This window comes from Girardinichthys multiradiatus, chromosome 13 (genome assembly GCF_021462225.1).
Source record: "Girardinichthys multiradiatus isolate DD_20200921_A chromosome 13, DD_fGirMul_XY1, whole genome shotgun sequence".
Taxonomy (NCBI): domain Eukaryota; kingdom Metazoa; phylum Chordata; class Actinopteri; order Cyprinodontiformes; family Goodeidae; genus Girardinichthys; species Girardinichthys multiradiatus.
This window is the reverse complement of record NC_061806.1, coordinates 17,262,566-17,275,643: the sequence shown is the minus strand read 5'-3', so window position 1 is coordinate 17,275,643 and position 13,078 is coordinate 17,262,566. Positions and strand designations below refer to the sequence as shown.

General features: G+C 43.1%; 4 long non-coding RNA genes across 5 annotated transcripts in view; all 4 read right to left on the bottom strand.

The window, feature by feature from the left end:
• The window catches only part of LOC124879924, a 3,021-nt gene extending 2,305 nt beyond the window's left edge, over positions 1–716 (bottom strand). Inside the window, exons 1-2 of one of the 2 annotated variants that reach the window (XR_007041162.1) lie at positions 702–716; positions 376–594 (exon numbers count right to left, since the gene is read on the bottom strand). This is a non-coding gene — a long non-coding RNA (uncharacterized LOC124879924). The remainder of the gene's footprint in view (positions 1–375; positions 595–701) is intronic. The other variant, XR_007041163.1, reaches the window with a different exon arrangement.
• A 1,434-nt stretch (positions 717–2,150) lies between these two features.
• Positions 2,151–3,174, bottom strand: LOC124879930. The gene is made up of 2 exons (XR_007041171.1): positions 3,048–3,174; positions 2,151–2,946 (listed from the first exon to the last, which is right to left on the bottom strand). It is a non-coding gene; the product is annotated as an uncharacterized LOC124879930 (long non-coding RNA).
• Positions 3,175–3,248: 74 nt separating this feature from the next.
• LOC124879679 lies at positions 3,249–4,629 on the bottom strand. Its single transcript, XR_007041082.1, has 3 exons — positions 4,522–4,629; positions 4,196–4,414; positions 3,249–3,286 (listed from the first exon to the last, which is right to left on the bottom strand). It is a non-coding gene; the product is annotated as an uncharacterized LOC124879679 (long non-coding RNA).
• Positions 4,630–9,779: 5,150 nt separating this feature from the next.
• Positions 9,780–11,963, bottom strand: LOC124878807. The gene is made up of 3 exons (XR_007040860.1): positions 11,831–11,963; positions 10,677–10,915; positions 9,780–10,575 (listed from the first exon to the last, which is right to left on the bottom strand). It is a non-coding gene; the product is annotated as an uncharacterized LOC124878807 (long non-coding RNA).
• Between the last annotated feature and the right edge of the window lie 1,115 nt (positions 11,964–13,078).

Sequence of the window (13,078 nt, the reverse complement as noted above, 5' to 3'; positions counted from 1 at the left end):
TGGCCGGCAAAGTAAAAACAAAAACTGGAAATGACGGGAATCGAACCAGGGAGCACATGCTTGCCGGCCCAGCGGCTCTACCCAGTACGCCACCAATTCCAGCCAACATCTGAACGGCCAAAACATATATATGACATGTAAAACGGTCACGGAACGTTCCACGCATGCGCAATGTCCTTCTTCTTGCTGCAGCTAGAGTGGCTCCACTTCTTCACTCTTTCATTCTACTTCTGTGTTTTAGGCTTTGGAAAAACACAAAATACCTCTTTTTATTTCATTTACGTTTTTTTCTTTCATTGCAAACCAACACTTTTCTCAGCCCCTACAACCACTCAACCCAGCCAAGGCTGACCAGTCAGCCCGCAACTCACCCACCATGTTTTCTCGGACCGGAAGCCAAAGCTGCTGCATGTCTTTGTCTCCTTTTTAAGCGGGAGCTGCAGCCCACAGACAGCTGCAGTAAAGGGGCCTTCAAGTAGCCACCATCTTGTGGTTCTTCGTCTGCTTCTTCTTCTTCTTCTGTCCATCGGCGGCAGGCAGACTAGTTTAAGGGTGCAATACTGCCATCAAGTGAGCTTGGACTGCAGGACAGAACTTTCTTCAGACAAATAAAGTCTTTTAAAAAACATTTCATTCTCAGTAAAAAAGGAAAACATGCTTTACTGTTTCAAATTGATTGATTACATTTTCTTGTTACATACCTATTTATCATATTTAAGGAGTCGCTGAGAGCAGTAGGTTCAGTTCTTAAACAAGGGATTACTGAACCTTCGTGTCCTGTTCACTGCCGCCCCCCCTATTAGCAGCCCTTCTTTGAATGTTATTGTTGGAAGATTTGTACACAAATTATCACTGCTTGGTTAAGAAGTTTCTTTATCCTTATGACTTATCATTAAAAGACATTTTCATTTATTTAGTTTGGTCAACTTTGATGGAAGTGGTTTGAATACATTTCACATTTATCTTGAGTGTTTTATGAAATAATAAAAAGGTGTGTTCAGAGAGCAGCTCCTTTGAGAGAAGGAAGTCACTGATTAGTAGCAGACTGTCTCTCCCTGGCCAGCCAAAGATAACTTTGACTCGCTTGTGTCTTCATTGCATACCTTCTCTGAGTTTATCAGTGTGTCTAACTCTGACAGTTATCTAGATGAGTTCCAGTATCACTGACATCCCAGGGTTCTTGTCATCCTGTGTTCATGAACGCCTAACGAGTGACTTGATTTCTGACTTATTTCATGGAATTTGAATGGCCTACTCAACCCCTTCTCTTCTATCAGCTGTAAAGCAAATGAATTGCTAGCAGTTCAACAGAATGAATTCATAAACAACCAGTGTATTTTAAATGATATATTCTACTTCTGTAGATGGAACATGCAACCCCGCTATGTGGATCCTTAGAACCATCCAGTCAACACTAACACTGAATATGGGTAGTATTTATCAAATAGTGAACAAGGCAACACCATGTGTCTACTTGCCCTTTAGTTCATTCTGGATATTAAATTCTACATGTAAGTAGTGGTAAAACCCAGGGAGCGATGGAAGAACGTGGGGCTCGAAGGCTATATTGTGAATGATCTACTCCTAGGCTGCCAGCAGTCATTTAAGATGGGGGCTACAAGAGGTATTGCCACATGCCACTGGAGACTGGCTGAATCTGTCAGCACCATTTCAGATCTTCTTAGTGGCACATCACCCATTTCCACCTGCCTTGCCGATACTGACCATGTTCTGAATGTTCCACCACATGTTTTCAGGGCCTAAGATTGCAAGGCATCTAGGTTTTTTGCAAAATGAAGAGTCAGCAGCTGACATATGAGCAACACATTCATAATCCAGCATGGACCTCAGGAGTACCAAACCTATTTTGGAGAGAGAACCTGCTTACACATCACTTCTGTCCTGCCAACCAGCCAAGTACACGAATCATATTTTTTTTACATTGATCAGAAAGCGTTTCAACATGTATGGTCAATTGATCATCACTGTTATCGAAAAACAGGCCGGGCAGGAAAATTGGAAGCGTGAAGATCGCCCAGTGAAAAGAAGGAGCATTCCCTCGGCCAGGTGGATGAGGACTTCTGCCGCTGTCAGCCTTTTTTCCGAGAGGAGAGACCACTAAGCTCATCAGGTCACACCAAAACTAATAGTCAGTGTAAGATGGAAAGCAATTAAATGTCTTTTATTGAAAAATGACAACCTCAAGCAACATTTCAGGATCAGAAACAGAAAAAAACAAACGAGTAGTGTTTCACACGTACAAGGAATTTGCTTTGGTGGTAAGGTGCTAGACATAGACACACATGCAGTTGACATAAATACATCTGGAAATATATAGTTAAAAAGCAAAAACAAGTTGTATAGGAATGTCATGAGAATACAATAACAATATAAAATTGAATAAAATAGTATTGGCATGTGCTGAGATTTTCGTATTATTTGGAAGGGGGAAGTGTCAGTGGAGGACCGGGGCCTTGTTAATGAGGCTAGCTGCAGAGGGAAAGAAGGTGTTTTTGTCGCGAGAGGTTTTAGTCCTGATGGACTTCATTACCACAGAGGGCAGGGTGATGGGTCTGAAGTCATTTAGTCCTGTGGTCCTTGGAGACAGGGATGATGGTGGATGCTTTAAAGCAGGCAGGCAGGCAGGCAGGCACATGGCATGTCTCCAGTGAGGTGTTAAAAATGTCTGCGAACACCGGAGACAGCCGATCAGCACAGCGCTTCAGGGCGGATGGGGAGACATAGTCCGGCTCAGCTGCTTTACAGGGTTCCTGCCTCTGAAACAGTCTATTGACTTCCTTCTCTGACACGGAGAAGGTAGTGGGTGGAGTGAAGTGCAGCTGAGGGCGAGCATGTGAGCAGAAACAGGATGCGATTGGTCGATGTACACTCTGTGACATCCAGCCTCTTCTGCTGCTGCTGCTGCTGTACAGTTCTGGCCAAATTCTGTAAAGAATAAATTAATAATAGGAAGAAGAAAACAGTAAAGTTAGCGTTGAATAGGGGTGGGTAGGGGGGTAGAAGATGCTACACAATATAAGTCTCACTTCAGCTGCTCAGAGGATTCTGCTGCTCGTAGGCTGAGAGGTTGGCAGGTCTGTTAGGATCCTCTTACGGTTGCCGTTTGGACTGTAGACAATGCATGTTGTTGGCACCAAACAACGTCAATCCTTTTACTTTCCTCATCTGTACCTGGATCAGGAGATAACGTGGCTTCAGCCGGAGGTACGGATGCCTCAGCACCTACACAACAGAGCTCCTCTCTCTGGGGTTTCCTACCAAGCACCTGGGATAAAAACAGAGAATAAAAATGACCATTAAGACTGGCTGTATACTGGCAGCGTGATGCATGTTTTGAGAGCAGACATTGTTGTGGTTTATTTCACCTAGATGCATCCCACGAGTTTCCCAGTTTGATCTCAAGAGGCATGTCAACTACAGTCCTGGCATGTTACCTATTATTTTCTTGATGAAAAACACAATCTGAAGGAGATGACAGATGACAGAGAAAGTGCACCGGCGATTTCTCCATTTTTCCTTCTCAGGAAAAAAAATGACACACGGTGTGTAAGCTAAAGGAGTCCAAGCTTTGAGTCTTATAAAGGCAACCGTGTTTTAAAGCCACGTGGAACTGCTACACATCTACATGTAGCTGCAATGTATGGGAATTCAAATAATAAATGATGTAGATAAAGTATTACAAGTGTCAGTTCTTGTTCCTGTGACAATGTGCTATTTTTCCTCAAGGTTATGAAAGTTTGAGAATGTGATAGCGACGACCTATGCTTAGACATGATGATTTGAAGTGGGGGGGAGCAAAATGGCGGCAAAGTAAAAACAAAAACTGGAAATGACGGGAATCGAACCAGGGAGCACACGCTTGCCGGCCCAGCGGCTCTACCCAGTACGCCACCAATTCCAGCCAACATCTGAACGGCCAAAACATATATATGACATGTAAAACGGTCACGGAACGTTCCACGCATGCGCAATGTCCTTCTTCTTGCTGCAGCTAGAGTGGCTCCAATTCTTCACTCTTTCATTCTACTTCTGTGTTTTAGGCTTTGGAAAAACACAAAATACCTCTTTTTATTTCATTTACGTTTTTTTCTTTCATTGCAAACCAACACTTTTCTCAGCCCCTACAACCACTCAACCCAGCCAAGGCTGACCAGTCAGCCCGCAACTCACCCACCATGTTTTCTCGGACCGGAAGCCAAAGCTGCTGCATGTCTTTGTCTCCTTTTTAAGCGGGAGCTGCAGCCCACAGACAGCTGCAGTAAAGGGGCCTTCAAGTAGCCACCATCTTGTGGTTCTTCGTCTTCTTCTTCTTCTTCTTCTGTCCATCGGCGGCAGGCAGACTAGTTTAAGGGTGCAATACTGCCATCAAGTGAGCTTGGACTGCAGGACAGAACTTTCTTCAGACAAATAAAGTCTTTTAAAAAACATTTCATTCTCAGTAAAAAAGGAAAACATGCTTTACTGTTTCAAATTGATTGATTACATTTTCTTGTTACATACCTATTTATCATATTTAAGGAGTCGCTGAGAGCAGTAGGTTCAGTTCTTAAACAAGGGATTACTGAACCTTCGTGTCCTGTTCACTGCCGCCCCCCCTATTAGCAGCCCTTCTTTGAATGTTATTGTTGGAAGATTTGTACACAAATTATCACTGCTTGGTTAAGAAGTTTCTTTATCCTTATGACTTATCATTAAAAGACATTTTCATTTATTTAGTTTGGTCAACTTTGATGGAAGTGGTTTGAATACATTTCACATTTCTCTTGAGTGTTTTATGAACTAATAAAAAGGTGTGTTCAGAGAGCAGCTCCTTTGAGAGAAGGAAGTCACTGATTAGTAGCAGACTGTCTCTCCCTGGCCAGCCAAAGATAACTTTGACTCGCTTGTGTCTTCATTGCATACCTTCTCTGAGTTTATCAGTGTGTCTAACTCTGACAGTTATCTAGATGAGTTCCAGTATCACTGACATCCCAGGGTTCTTGTCATCCTGTGTTCATGAACGCCTAACGAGTGACTTGATTTCTGACTTATTTCATGGAATTTGAATGGCCTACTCAACCCCTTCTCTTCTATCAGCTGTAAAGCAAATGAATTGCTAGCAGTTCAACAGAATGAATTCATAAACAACCAGTGTATTTTAAATGATATATTCTACTTCTGTAGATGGAACATGCAACCCCGCTATGTGGATCCTTAGAACCATCCAGTCAACACTAACACTGAATATGGGTAGTATTTATCAAATAGTGAACAAGGCAACACCATGTGTCTACTTGCCCTTTAGTTCATTCTGGATATTAAATTCTACATGTAAGTAGTGGTAAAACCCAGGGAGCGATGGAAGAACGTGGGGCTCGAAGGCTATATTGTGAATGATCTACTCCTAGGCTGCCAGCAGTCATTTAAGATGGGGGCTACAAGAGGTATTGCCACATGCCACTGGAGACTGGCTGAATCTGTCAGCACCATTTCAGATCTTCTTAGTGGCACATCACCCATTTCCACCTGCCTTGCCGATACTGACCATGTTCTGAATGTTCCACCACATGTTTTCAGGGCCTAAGATTGCAAGGCATCTAGGTTTTTGCAAAATGAAGAGTCAGCAGCTGACATATGAGCAACACATTCATAATCCAGCATGGACCTCAGGAGTACCAAACCTATTTTGGAGAGAGAACCTGCTTACACATCACTTCTGTCCTGCCAACCAGCCAAGTACACGAATCATATTTTTTTTACATTGATCAGAAAGCGTTTCAACATGTATGGTCAAGTGATCATCACTGTTATCGAAAAACAGGCCGGGCAGGAAAATTGGAAGCGTGAAGATCGCCCAGTGAAAAGAAGGAGCATTCCCTCGGCCAGGTGGATGAGGACTTCTGCCGCTGTCAGCCTTTTTTCCGAGAGGAGAGACCACTAAGCTCATCAGGTCACACCAAAACTAATAGTTAGTGTAAGATGGAAAGCAATTAAATGTCTTTTATTGAAAAATGACAACCTCAAGCAACATTTCAGGATCAGAAACAGAAAAAAACAAACGAGTAGTGTTTCACACGTACAAGGAATTTGCTTTGGTGGTAAGGTGCTAGACATAGACACACATGCAGTTGACATAAATACATCTGGAAATATATAGTTAAAAAGCAAAAACAAGTTGTATAGGAATGTCATGAGAATACAATAACAATATAAAATTGAATAAAATAGTATTGGCATGTGCTGAGATTTTCGTATTATTTGGAAGGGGGAAGTGTCAGTGGAGGACCGGGGCCTTGTTAATGAGGCTAGCTGCAGAGGGAAAGAAGGTGTTTTTGTCGCGAGAGGTTTTAGTCCTGATGGACTTCATTACCACAAAGGGCAGGGTGATGGGTCTGAAGTCATTTAGTCCTGTGGTCCTTGGAGACAGGGATGATGGTGGATGCTTTAAAGCAGGCAGGCAGGCAGGCAGGCACATGGCATGTCTCCAGTGAGGTGTTAAAAATGTCTGCGAACACCGGAGACAGCCGATCAGCACAGCGCTTCAGGGCGGATGGGGAGACATAGTCCGGCTCAGCTGCTTTACAGGGTTCCTGCCTCTGAAACAGTCTATTGACTTCCTTCTCTGACACGGAGAAGGTAGTGGGTGGAGTGAAGTGCAGCTGAGGGCGAGCATGTGAGCAGAAACAGGATGCGATTGGTCGATGTACACTCTGTGACATCCAGCCTCTTCTGCTGCTGCTGCTGCTGTACAGTTCTGGCCAAATTCTGTAAAGAATAAATTAATAATAGGAAGAAGAAAACAGTAAAGTTAGCGTTGAATAGGGGTGGGTAGGGGGGTAGAAGATGCTACACAATATAAGTCTCACTTCAGCTGCTCAGAGGATTCTGCTGCTCGTAGGCTGAGAGGTTGGCAGGTCTGTTAGGATCCTCTTACGGTTGCCGTTTGGACTGTAGACAATGCATGTTGTTGGCACCAAACAACGTCAATCCTTTTACTTTCCTCATCTGTACCTGGATCAGGAGATAACGTGGCTTCAGCCGGAGGTACGGATGCCTCAGCACCTACACAACAGAGCTCCTCTCTCTGGGGTTTCCTACCAAGCACCTGGGATAAAACAGAGAATAAAAATGACCATTAAGACTGGCTGTATACTGGCAGCGTGATGCATGTTTTGAGAGCAGACATTGTTGTGGTTTATTTCACCTAGATGCATCCCACGAGTTTCCCAGTTTGATCTCAAGAGGCATGTCAACTACAGTCCTGGCATGTTACCTATTATTTTCTTGATGAAAAACACAATCTGAAGGAGATGACAGATGACAGAGAAAGTGCACCGGCGATTTCTCCATTTTTCCTTCTCAGGAAAAAAAATGACACACGGTGTGTAAGCTAAAGGAGTCCAAGCTTTGAGTCTTATAAAGGCAACCGTGTTTTAAAGCCACGTGGAACTGCTACACATCTACATGTAGCTGCAATGTATGGGAATTCAAATAATAAATGATGTAGATAAAGTATTACAAGTGTCAGTTCTTGTTCCTGTGACAATGTGCTATTTTTCCTCAAGGTTATGAAAGTTTGAGAATGTGATAGCGACGACCTATGCTTAGACATGATGATTTGAAGTGGGGGGGAGCAAAATGGCGGCAAAGTAAAAACAAAAACTGGAAATGACGGGAATCGAACCAGGGAGCACACGCTTGCCGGCCCAGCGGCTCTACCCAGTACGCCACCAATTCCAGCCAACATCTGAACGGCCAAAACATATATATGACATGTAAAACGGTCACGGAACGTTCCACGCATGCGCAATGTCCTTCTTCTTGCTGCAGCTAGAGTGGCTCCACTTCTTCACTCTTTCATTCTACTTCTGTGTTTTAGGCTTTGGAAAAACACAAAATACCTCTTTTTATTTCATTTACGTTTTTTTCTTTCATTGCAAACCAACACTTTTCTCAGCCCCTACAACCACTCAACCCAGCCAAGGCTGACCAGTCAGCCCGCAACTCACCCACCATGTTTTCTCGGACCGGAAGCCAAAGCTGCTGCATGTCTTTGTCTCCTTTTTAAGCGGGAGCTGCAGCCCACAGACAGCTGCAGTAAAGGGGCCTTCAAATAGCCACCATCTTGTGGTTCTTCGTATTCTTCTTCTTCTTCTTCTGTCCATCGGCGGCAGGCAGACTAGTTTAAGGGTGCAATACTGCCATCAAGTGAGCTTGGACTGCAGGACAGAACTTTCTTCAGACAAATAAAGTCTTTTAAAAAACATTTCATTCTCAGTAAAAAAGGAAAACATGCTTTACTGTTTCAAATTGATTGATTACATTTTCTTGTTACATACCTATTTATCATATTTAAGGAGTCGCTGAGAGCAGTAGGTTCAGTTCTTAAACAAGGGATTACTGAACCTTCGTGTCCTGTTCACTGCCGCCCCCCCTATTAGCAGCCCTTCTTTGAATGTTATTGTTGGAAGATTTGTACACAAATTATCACTGCTTGGTTAAGAAGTTTCTTTATCCTTATGACTTATCATTAAAAGACATTTTCATTTATTTAGTTTGGTCAACTTTGATGGAAGTGGTTTGAATACATTTCACATTTATCTTGAGTGTTTTATGAACTAATAAAAAGGTGTGTTCAGAGAGCAGCTCCTTTGAGAGAAGGAAGTCACTGATTAGTAGCAGACTGTCTCTCCCTGGCCAGCCAAAGATAACTTTGACTCGCTTGTGTCTTCATTGCATACCTTCTCTGAGTTTATCAGTGTGTCTAACTCTGACAGTTATCTAGATGAGTTCCAGTATCACTGACATCCCAGGGTTCTTGTCATCCTGAACGCCTAACGAGTGACTTGATTTCTGACTTATTTCATGGAATTTGAATGGCCTACTCAACCCCTTCTCTTCTATCAGCTGTAAAGCAAATGAATTGCTAGCAGTTCAACAGAATGAATTCATAAACAACCAGTGTATTTTAAATGATATATTCTACTTCTGTAGATGGAACATGCAACCCCGCTATGTGGATCCTTAGAACCATCCAGTCAACACTAACACTGAATATGGGTAGTATTTATCAAATAGTGAACAAGGCAACACCATGTGTCTACTTGCCCTTTAGTTCATTCTGGATATTAAATTCTACATGTAAGTAGTGGAAAAACCCAGGGAGCGATGGAAGAACGTGGGGCTCGAGGGCTATATTGTGAATGATCTACTCCTAGGCTGCCAGCAGTCATTTAAGATGGGGGCTACAAGAGGTATTGCCACATGCCACTGGAGACTGGCTGAATCTGTCAGCACCATTTCAGATCTTCTTAGTGGCACATCACCCATTTCCACCTGCCTTGCCGATACTGACCATGTTCTGAATGTTCCACCACATGTTTTCAGGGCCTAAGATTGCAAGGCATCTAGGTTTTTGCAAAATGAAGAGTCAGCAGCTGACATATGAGCAACACATTCATAATCCAGCATGGACCTCAGGAGTACCAAACCTATTTTGGAGAGAGAACCTGCTTACACATCACTTCTGTCCTGCCAACCAGCCAAGTACACGAATCATATTTTTTTTACATTGATCAGAAAGCGTTTCAACATGTATGGTCAAGTGATCATCACTGTTATCGAAATACAGGCCGGGCAGGAAAATTGGAAGCGTGAAGATCGCCCAGTGAAAAGAAGGAGCATTCCCTCGGCCAGGTGGATGAGGACTTCTGCCGCTGTCAGCCTTTTTTCCGAGAGAAGAGACCACTAAGCTCATCAGGTCACACCAAAACTAATAGTCAGTGTAAGATGGAAAGCAATTAAATGTCTTTTATTGAAAAATGACAACCTCAAGCAACATTTCAGGATCAGAAACAGAAAAAAACAAACGAGTAGTGTTTCACACGTACAAGGAATTTGCTTTGGTGGTAAGGTGCTAGACATAGACACACATGCAGTTGACATAAATACATCTGGAAATATATAGTTAAAAAGCAAAAACAAGTTGTATAGGAATGTCATGAGAATACAATAACAATATAAAATTGAATAAAATAGTATTGGCATGTGCTGAGATTTTCGTATTATTTGGAAGGGGGAAGTGTCAGTGGAGGACCGGGGCCTTGTTAATGAGGCTAGCTGCAGAGGGAAAGAAGGTGTTTTTGTCGCGAGAGGTTTTAGTCCTGATGGACTTCATTACCACAAAGGGCAGGGTGATGGGTCTGAAGTCATTTAGTCCTGTGGTCCTTGGAGACAGGGATGATGGTGGATGCTTTAAAGCAGGCAGGCAGGCAGGCAGGCACATGGCATGTCTCCAGTGAGGTGTTAAAAATGTCTGCGAACACCGGAGACAGCCGATCAGCACAGCGCTTCAGGGCGGATGGGGAGACATAGTCCGGCTCAGCTGCTTTACAGGGTTCCTGCCTCTGAAACAGTCTATTGACTTCCTTCTCTGACACGGAGAAGGTAGTGGGTGGAGTGAAGTGCAGCTGAGGGCGAGCATGTGAGCAGAAACAGGATGCGATTGGTCGATGTACACTCTGTGACATCCAGCCTCTTCTGCTGCTGCTGCTACTGTACAGTTCTGGCCAAATTCTGTAAAGAATAAATAAATAATAGGAAGAAGAAAACAGTAAAGTTAGCGTTGAATAGGGGTGGGTAGGGGGGTAGAAGATGCTACACAATATAAGTCTCACTTCAGCTGCTCAGAGGATTCAGCTGCTCGTAGGCTGAGAGGTTGGCAGGTCTGTTAGGATCCTCTTACGGTTGCCGTTTGGACTGTAGACAATGCGTGTTGTTGGCACCAAACAACGTCAATCCTTTTACTTTCCTCATCTGTACCTGGATCAGGAGATAACGTGGCTTCAGCCGGAGGTACGGATGCTTCAGCAGCTACGCAACAGAGCTCCTCTCTCTGGGGTTTCCTACCAAGCACCTGGGATAAAAACAGAGAATAAAAATGACCATTAAGACTTGCTGTATACTGGCAGCGTGATGCATGTTTTGAGAGCAGACATTGTTGTGGTTTATTTCACCTAGATGCATCCCACGAGTGTCCCAGTTTGATCTCAAGAGGCATGTCAACTACAGTCCTGGCATGTTACCTATTATTTTCTTGATGAAAAACACAATCTGAAGGAGATGACAGATGACAGAGAAAGTGCACCGGCGATTTCTCCATTTTTCCTTCTCAGGAAAAAAAATGACACACGGTGTGTAAGCTAAAGGAGTCCAAGCTTTGAGTCTTATAAAGGCAACAGTGTTTTAAAGCCACGTGGAACTGCTACACATCTACATGTAGCTGCAATGTATGGGAATTCAAATAATAAATGATGTAGATAAAGTATTACAAGTGTCAGTTCTTGTTCCTGTGACAATGTGCTATTTTTCCTCAAGGTTATGAAAGTTTGAGAATGTGATAGCGACGACCTATGCTTAGACATGATGATTTGAAGTGGGGGGGAGCAAAATGGCGGCAAAGTAAAAACAAAAACAAAAACTGGAAATGACGAGAATCGAACCAGGGAGCACACGCTTGCCGGCCCAGCGGCTCTACCCAGTACGCCACCAATTCCAGCCAACATCTGAACGGCCAAAACATATATATGACATGTAAAACGGTCACGGAACGTTCCGCGCATGCGCAATGTCCTTCTTCTTGCTGCAGCTAGAGTGGCTCCACTTCTTCACTCTTTCATTCTACTTCTGTGTTTTAGGCTTTGGAAAAACACAAAATACCTCTTTTTATTTCATTTACGTTTTTTTCTTTCATTGCAAACCAACACTTTTCTCAGCCCCTACAACCACTCAACCCAGCCAAGGCTGACCAGTCAGCCCGCAACTCACCCACCATGTTTTCTCGGACCGGAAGCCAAAGCTGCTGCATGTCTTTGTCTCCTTTTTAAGCGGGAGCTGCAGCCCACAGACAGCTGCAGTAAAGGGGCCTTCAAGTAGCCACCATCTTGTGGTTCTTCGTCTTCTTCTTCTTCTTCTTCTGTCCATTGGCGGCTGGCAGACTAGTTTAAGGGTGCAATACTGCCATCAAGTGAGCTTGGACTGCAGGACAGAACTTTGTTCAGACAAATAAAGTCTTTTAAAAAACATTTCATTCTCAGTAAAAAAGGAAAACATGCTTTACTGTTTCAAATTGATTGATTACATTTTCTTGTTACATACCTATTTATCATATTTAAGGAGTCGCTGAGAGCAGTAGGTTCAGTTCTTAAACAAGGGATTACTGAACCTTCGTGTCCTGTTCACTGCCGCCCCCCCTATTAGCAGCCCTTCTTTGAATGTTATTGTTGGAAGATTTGTACACAAATTATCACTGCTTGGTTAAGAAGTTTCTTTATCCTTATGACTTATCATTAAAAGACATTTTCATTTATTTAGTTTGGTCAACTTTGATGGAAGTGGTTTGAATACATTTCACATTTATCTTGAGTGTTTTATGAACTAATAAAAAGGTGTGTTCAGAGAGCAGCTCCTTTGAGAGAAGGAAGTCACTGATTAGTAGCAGACTGTCTCTCCCTGGCCAGCCAAAGATAACTTTGACTCGCTTGTGTCTTCATTGCATACCTTCTCTGAGTTTATCAGTGTGTCTAACTCTGACAGTTATCTAGATGTGTTCCAGTATCACGGACATCCCAGGGTTCTTGTCATCCTGAACGCCTAACGAGTGACTTGATTTCTGACTTATTTCATGGAATTTGAATGGCCTACTCAACCCCTTCTCTTCTATCAGCTGTAAAGCAAATGAATTGCTAGCAGTTCAACAGAATGAATTCATAAACAACCAGTGTATTTTAAATGATATGTTCTACTTCTGTAGATGGAACATGCAACCCCGCTATGTGGATCCTTAGAACCATCCAGTCAACACTAACACTGAATATGGGTAGTATTTATCAAATAGTGAACAAGGCAACACCATGTGTCTACTTGCCCTTTAGTTCATTCTGGATATTAAATTCTACATGTAAGTAGTGGAAAAACCCAGGGAGCGATGGAAGAACGTGGGGATCGAGGGCTATATTGTGAATGATCTACTCCTAGGCTGCCAGCAGTCATTTAAGATGGGGGCTACAAGAGGTATTGC